We start from the raw sequence: 7605 nt of genomic DNA, 5'->3' as shown, positions 1-7605 counted from the left end.
GGCCAGGAGGTGGAAGAGGCAGGAGACCGCCGTGTGGGGGAGACGGGAGATGGGGACGGCAGTGAGGGGGAGTGGGGAGGGGAGGGGAGGGGAGGAGAGGGGGAGGGAGGGGTGGGGGGGAGAGGGGGAGGGAGGGGTGGGGGGGAGGGGGGGGAGAGGGGGGGGAGGGAGGGAGGGAGGGGGGAGAGGGGGGGGGGAGGGAGGGGGGGAGAGGGGGGGGGGAGGGGGGGGAGGGGGGGGGGGGAGAGGGGGGGGGAGGGGGGGGGGAGAGGGGGAGGGAGGGGGGGGAGAGGGGGGGGGGAGGGAGGGAGGGAGGGGGGGAGGGGGGGGGAGAGGGGGAGGGAGGGGGAGGGGGGGAGAGGGGGAGGGAGGGGGAGGGAGGGGGAGGGGGGGAGAGGGGGAGGGGGGGGAGGGAGGGGGGGAGAGGGGGAGGGAGGGGGAGGGGGGGAGAGGGGGAGGGAGGGGGAGGGGGGGAGAGGGGGAGGGGGGGGAGGGAGGGGGGGAGAGGGGGAGGGAGGGGGAGGGGGGAGAGGGGGAGGGAGGGGGGAGAGGGGAGGGGGAGGGGGAGGGAGGGAGGGGGAGAGGGGGAGGGGGGGAGGGGGGGAGGGGGGGAGGGAGGGGGGGGGAGAGGGGGAGGGGGGGGAGGGAGGGAGGGGGGAGGGGGGGAGGGAGGGGGGGAGGGAGGGGGGGAGGGAGAGGGAGGGGGGGAGGGAGGGGGGGAGGGAGAGGGAGGGGGGGGAGGGGGGAGGGAGGGGGGGAGGGGGGAGGGAGGGGGGGGAGAGGGGGGGGGAGGGAGAGGGAGGGGGGGGAGGGGAGGGGGGAGGGAGGGGGGGGGAGGGGGGAGGGAGGGGGGGGAGGGGGGAGGGAGGGGGGGAGAGGGGGGGGGAGGGAGAGGGAGGGGGGGGAGGGGAGAGGGAGGGGGGGGAGGGGGGAGGGAGGGGGGAGAGGGGGAGGGAGGGGAGGGGGGGAGAGGGGGAGGGGGGGAGAGGGGGAGGGAGGGGAGTTGGGGGAGGGGGGGGAAGAGGGGGAGGGAGGGGAGGGAGGGGAGGGGGGGAGGAGGGGGGAGGGGGGGGAGGGAGGAGGGGGGGGGAGGGAGGGGGGAGAGGGGGAGGGGGGGGAGGGAGGGGAGGGGGAGGGAGGGGGGGGGAGAGGGGGAGGGAGGGGAGGGGGAGAGGGGGAGGGAGGGGAGGGGGGGAGGGGGAGAGGGGGAGGGGGGGGAGGGAGGGGAGGGGGGGGAGGGGGGAGGGAGGGGAGGGGAGGGAGGGGAGGGGGGGGAGGGGGGAGGGAGGGGGGGAGAGGGGGGGGGAGGGAGGGGGGGAGAGGGGGGGGGAGGGAGGGGAGAGGGGGGGAGAGGGGAGGGGGGGAGAGGGGGGGAGGGAGGGGAGAGGGGGGGAGAGGGGAGGGGGGGAGGGAAGGGGAGGGGGGGAGAGGGGAGGGGGGGAGGGAAGGGGAGGGGGGAGGGAGGGGGGGGAGGGAAGGGGAGGGGGAGGGAGGGGGGGGAGGGAAGGGGAGGGGGGAGGGGGGGGGGGAGGGGGGAGAGGGGGAGAGGGTGAGGGAGGGGAGGGGGGAGAGGGGGAGAGGGGGGGGGCGGGGAGGGGGGAGGGGGGGAGGGCGGGGAGGGGGGGGGGGGGGGGGGAGGGGGAGGGAGGGGAGGGGGGGGAGGGAGGGGAAGGAGGGAGGAGGGGTGAGGGAGGGGGGGAGAGGGGGAGGGAGGGGGGGAGAGGGGGAGAGGGGTCGGGAGGGGGGGAGAGGGGTAGGGAGGGGGGGAGGGTGAGGGGGAGGGAGAGGGGGAGGGAGGGGGGGGGGAGGGAGAGGGGGAGGGAGGGGGAGGGGGGGAGGGGGGGGGAGGGAGGGGAGAGGGGGAGGGAGGGGGGGAGGGAAGGGGAGGGGGGGAGGGGGGGGAGGGAAGGGGAGGGGGGGAGGGGGGGGAGGGAGGGGAGAGGGGGGGAGAGGGGAGGGGGGGAGGGAAGGGGAGGGGGGAGAGGGGGGGAGGGAGGGGAGAGGGGGGGAGAGGGGAGGGGGGGGAGGGAGTGGAGAGGGGGGAGAGGGGGGGAGGGAGTGGAGAGGGGGGGAGAGGGGGGGAGGGGGGAGGGAGGAGGGGGGGAGAGGGGGGGGAGGGAGGGGAGTGGGGGAGAGGGGGGGGAGGGAGGGGAGGGGGGAGGGGAGGGGGGAGGGGAGGGGGAGGGAGGGAGAGGGGGAGGGGGGAGAGGGAGGGGGGAGGGGGGAGAGGGAGGGGGGGAGGGGGGAGAGGGAGGGGGGGAGGGGGAGGGGGGAGAGGGAGGGGGAGGAGGGGGGAGAGGGAGGAGGGGAGGGAGGGAGGGGAGGGGAGGGGGAGGGGAGGGGGGGAGGGAGGGGAGGGGGGGAGAGGGGGAGGGGGGGAGAGGGGGAGGGGGGGAGAGGGGGAGGGAGGGGAGGGGAGAGGGTGAGGGAGGGGGAGAGGGTGAGGGGAGGGGAGAGGGGGAGGGAGGGGAGGGGAGAGGGGGAGGGAGGGGAGGGGGGAGGGGGGGAGGGTGGGGAGGGGGGAGGGGGGGGGAGAGGGGGAGGGGAGGGGGGGAGAGGGGGAAGGGAGGGGAGAGGGGGAGGGAGGGGAGGGGGGAGGGGGAGGGAGGGGAGGGGGGAGGGGGGGAGAGAGGTAGGGGAGGGGGGAGAGAGGGAGGGGGAGAGAGGGAGAGAGAGAGGGGGGGAGAGAGGGAGGGGAGGGGGGAGAGAGGGAGGGGAGGGGGGGAGAGAGGGAGGGGGGGAGAGGGGTGGAGGGGAGGTGGGGGAGAGAGGGAGGGGGGGAGGGCGGGGTGGTGGTGGTAGTGGTGGGGGACCGGGACCACAGCGAGGGAGGGGAGGGGAGGGGGGTGGGGGACCGGGACCACAGGGAGGGAGGGGAGGGGGGTGGGGGACAGGGAGGGAGGGGGGAGGGGGAGGGAGAGGGAGGGGGGTGGGGGACGGGGAGGGAGGGAGGGGGGTGGGGGACGGGGAGGGGCGGTGGGGGACGGGGAGGGGGAGGGGGGAGGGGGATGGGGGGGAGGGAGAGGGAGGGGGGGAGGGGGACGGGGAGGGAGGGGGAGGGAGGGGGGAGAGAGGGAGGGAGGGTGGGGAGGGGAGGGGGGAGAGAGGGAGGGAGGGTGGGGAGAGAGGGTGGGGAGGGGGGAGGGGGGAGAGAGGGAGGGGAGGGGGTGAGAGGGGGAGGGGAGAGAGGGAGGGGAGGGGGAGGGGGGAGAGAGGGAGGGAGGGTTGGGGGGGAGAGGGGGATGGAGGGTGGGGAGGGGAGGGGGGAGAGAGGGTGGGGAGGGGAGGGGTGGAGAAGGAGGGGAGGGGGGAGAGGGGGAGGGAGGGAGGGGAGGGGGGAGAGAGGGAGGGAGGGGAGGGGGGAGAGAGGGAGGGGAGGGGGAGGGGAGAAAGGGGGGGGAGAGGGGGAGGGGGAGGGGGGGAGAGGGGAGGGGGGAGAGAGGGAGGGGAGGGGGGGAGAGAGGGAGGGGAGGGGGGAGGGGGGGAGAGAGGGAGGGGGTGAGAGGAGGGGTGGGAGAGAGGGAGGGGGGGAGGGGAGGGGGAGAGAGAGGGAGGGGGGGAGAGAGGGAGGGGAGGAGGGGGGGGGGTGGTGGTGGACCGGGACCACAGGGAGGGGGGGTGGTGGTGGTAGTGGTGGGGGACCGGGACCACAGCGAGGGAGGGGAGGGGAGGGGGGTGGGGGACCGGGACCACAGGGAGGGGGGGTGGTGGGGGACCGGGACCACAGGGAGGGAGGGGAGGGGGGTGGGGGACAGGGAGGGAGGGGGGGAGGGAGAGGGAGGGGGGAGGGAGGGGGGGAGGGAGAGGGAGGGGGACGGGGAGGGGGGGGATGGGGACGGGGAGGGAGGGGGGGTGGGGTACGGGGAGGGGGGAGGGGGGAGGGGGAGGGAGGGGGGAGGGGAAGGGAGGGGAGGGGCAGGGGGACCACAGGGAGGGGGGGTGGGGGACGGGGACCACAGGGAGGGGGGGTGGGGGACAGGGACCACTGGGGGGGGTGGGGGACAGGGACCACAGGGGGGGAGGGAGGGAGGGGGCGGACATGGACCACAGGGGGGGGGGGAACAGGGACCGGAGGGAGGGAGGGGTGGGGGACCGGGACCACAGGGAATGAGGGAGACGGACCACAGGGAGGGAGGGGAGGGGGGGTGGGGGACAGGGACCACAGGGAGGGAGGGTGGGTGGTTGGGGACAGGGACTACAGGGAGGGAGGGGGGGAACAGGGACCACAGTGAGGGGGGGAGGGGAGGAACAGGGACCACGGTGAGGGGGAGTGGGAGACGGGGCCACCATGAGGGTGAGACAGGGACTGCCATGAGGGGAGGGGGTAGACAGGGACCACAGTGAGAGGGGGAGGGGGGGACAGGGACCACCGTGAGGGGGAGGGGAGGGGGGAGACAGGGATCACAGTGAGGGTGAAAGGGAGGCAGACACAACACTGTAAGGGGGGGGTGGGGGAGACAGAGACCACCGTGAGGGTGAGGGGGGAGACAGAGAGCACCGTGAGGGGAAGACAAGGACCACCATGAGTGGCAGCGGGAGACAGTGTCCATTGTGAGGGGGAGACAGAAATCACCATGAGGGGGAGAGAGAGACAGAGATCACCATGATGGGAGGGGGGAGACCACTAACCTGCCTGTCCCCTGTGGCACCTCCTGCCCCATCAGAGTTTGTGGTTCCCGCATTGGCCACCCGAGAACCCACAGAACTGGTGGAAGCAAGTCATCCTCCATCTTAGGGGCTGCCCAACAAGAACACCATTGACCCATGGTACCCAGGGGTAATTTTGGAGATTATTACCTTTGGGGTCCTATTTCTTAATACCTTTCCTAACTCCTTAAAATCTGCCTACAGGGTCTCGTCCCTTTATTTACTTTTGTTATTGGTGTGGACCATGACTCTGGCCGCTCACCTCACCACCATCTACCCTTCAGAATGTCCAGCACCAGGAGGCTACGTACCATTGTGGAAAGATATCTGTGAACAGAGAAATGTCAGTCTTCCCTCCTCACTATAGACTCCCCCTTGAGTCTTGGTCTCTTGATCTTTCTCCTCCCCCCCGGCCATAGCTGAGTCACCCATGTTCTGCAGTCTTATCTTGGGCTGCCCTACCCAAGAGAGCTATTTCTTTGATCAGAACTGGATACTGGTTAGAGCCCAAGAAGTCCTTTAAACTTGTTCTTGAATGCAGGGGTGAGGAAAAATCTGAAAAAGGATTTCAAAAGCTTAACAGTAGGGAAAACATTCCTGCTTTATATTCCAGGATAATCATGGAATAATACTGGTTTATTATTGTCACATACTTAGATACAGTGAAAAACTTAGTTTTGCAAGCTATCCGTACAGATCATTTCAAAACATGAGTACTTTGAGGTAATAATAGGGAAAAGCAGTAACAGAATGCAGAATATAGTGTTACGGTTGAAAGAACATTGTTAGTAATTCTTAAAAGATTTAAAAGAGCAGAATGATTATAACGATAATAAATAGTTTTGTCACAAAATAGTTCTCCCATATTGCTTTATGTGATTCAACCAGTTTTAACCAGATCTGTCTTAAAGACATAAGAGGCTGTAGACAAGAGCCACGGCAGGAGTAGGTTAGGGTAATGAGTTTGATAGGGACTTGAGAAAGGTGAAGTTCAAAGTTGAAATTGAGAATATGGTTGAGCAGGTTGGTAATTGCAAGAATGTTGTGGTGAATGGAGAGATAAAATGCAAGAAAGTTGAAGTTTGAACATGAAGTTACATGTGAAATGGGAAGTTTTTTTCCCCAGAAGCTGACACAGAACTTAGTACTCCTGGAGGGCTCAAGGGGATTGAAGATGACACAAGAAATTGATTTGATATGGTGTTATGTGTGATTGACATAGCAGGTATAGCATGAAATAGCAGAACTCAGATGATAAAACGTCATAACTATTTCATTAAAATTATTTCGGTCAAATGCAATGTTATCAAATGTAATATGATCAAATCTCCAGGAATAAGTCAAACCAGAACAAACAACTCAAGCATCATTCAAGAAAAATCAAAGGCATAATTGTACCCTACTTGTTCTGAACTTCTGCATTTCCTAAATCAGCCTCAGAATGGAGATTAAACATTATTAGTTCATACATAAAGAAGGCCAACTTCAATTTATGCTATATAGTTATGGATTAATAAAGTTGTCATTATCTAAGTAAGAAACATTCCTCATTTTCAGAATTCTGACATTTATGAAAGGGAAATAACACTTGACAAATCTGTTAAGGATTTCTGATGTAACCAACAAAATGGATAACAGGGAAATCGATGAACATGGTGTATTTGGAATTTTGGAATGCCTTCAGTGAAATACCACACAAGAAGTTATCAAACAAGGTTAGAGTACATGAGACTGGGGCTAATATTCTGACATGGATTGATTAACAGGCTGAAAACAGAGATGAGAAATGAATCATTTTCAGATTGGGAATCTGGAACTAGTGGGATGCTGCAAGGCTCAGTGCTGGGGTCCTAAATGATCACATTCATTTACATGAGGAGACCACTTAGAGATTCCCAAGGGTCAGTGGGGATGTGGCATATTCTCATGGAAGCTTTGAGCACATCTCTGAATCTTCTGTTTGCCTGGTAATTAATGGAGTTCAGAATAGAGTATCTGCTTTGAGTATCAAGTATTAGGCATGTGGACAATATGGCCTGCTCGACATAGCTGACTGAGTGTATCTAGAGGCATGATGCTGTGGATGTTGGCCTGGAAGAATACACTGACATTGGTTCATTCTTCCTTTCTGTGAATTTGGAGGATTTTGTGGAGACACTTGGTGGTACTTTCCCTTTCCATCAGTGGCAGCTGTAGGTAGTCGTGTTCTCAGAAGCATAGAGGAGAGCAGGGATCACTGCTGCCCAGTAGACCATGAGTTTTATGCCAAGTCTGAGATCTTGATCTTCAAATACCCTTTTCCTGGTGTATTGAAGGTGATGGTGAATTTTATCACTGATGTCTGCCTTTGCCAAGATATGGCAAGTGTGGTCCACATTTTCCAGGGTCTTGGCTGTGAACATTTTATTATTAGAAGGCATTCTGATGCAGTGGTCGTATGCCTGCACATGTTGAGTGTAAGGCCTGTTCTCGTGCTACAATGCTGCCTTGGAACTTGATCTTCGAGTATCCACAGCTGCAAGTGTCATCTGCATGTTACAGTTTGACTGCTGAGGTTCACGTGACCCTGGTTATAGAGTGCAGTCACCGAAGGTTAAACAGCTTCCTTTTGTCTCTGAAAATTACCTCCAACTCTTTGGAATGCTTGTAGGAGGTCAGATGCAACATTATGATGAAGTTTGAGAAAAGTATTGGAATAATAACACCACCTAATTTGACAGTAGTCTTCTCTGAGACTGGCTCATTTGTACACCTGTCAGTTAGGGTCATGACTTGTATGCCATCATGAACCAAGTATGAAATGGAGACAAATTTCTGTGTGCAGACGAATTTGAGGAGGGTGTACCACATCAATCCTGGCTGATGGAGTCAAAGGCTTTAGTCAAAAAAGGCCATGTACAATGGTTGGTGCTGTTCCCTGCATATTTTTGTGCAATGAAGATCATGTCAACTGTGCCT

At 63.1% G+C, this 7605-nt stretch overlaps 1 pseudogene; it reads right to left on the bottom strand.

Moving 5' to 3' along the window:
- Positions 1-139: 139 nt before the first annotated feature.
- LOC127579251 (basic proline-rich protein-like) lies at positions 140-2043 on the bottom strand (annotated as a pseudogene).
- Between the last annotated feature and the right edge of the window lie 5562 nt (positions 2044-7605).

This window comes from Pristis pectinata, chromosome 2, assembly GCF_009764475.1.
Source record: "Pristis pectinata isolate sPriPec2 chromosome 2, sPriPec2.1.pri, whole genome shotgun sequence".
In the NCBI taxonomy this organism is placed as follows: domain Eukaryota; kingdom Metazoa; phylum Chordata; class Chondrichthyes; order Rhinopristiformes; family Pristidae; genus Pristis; species Pristis pectinata.
This window is presented reverse-complemented; position numbering and strand designations above follow the sequence as displayed.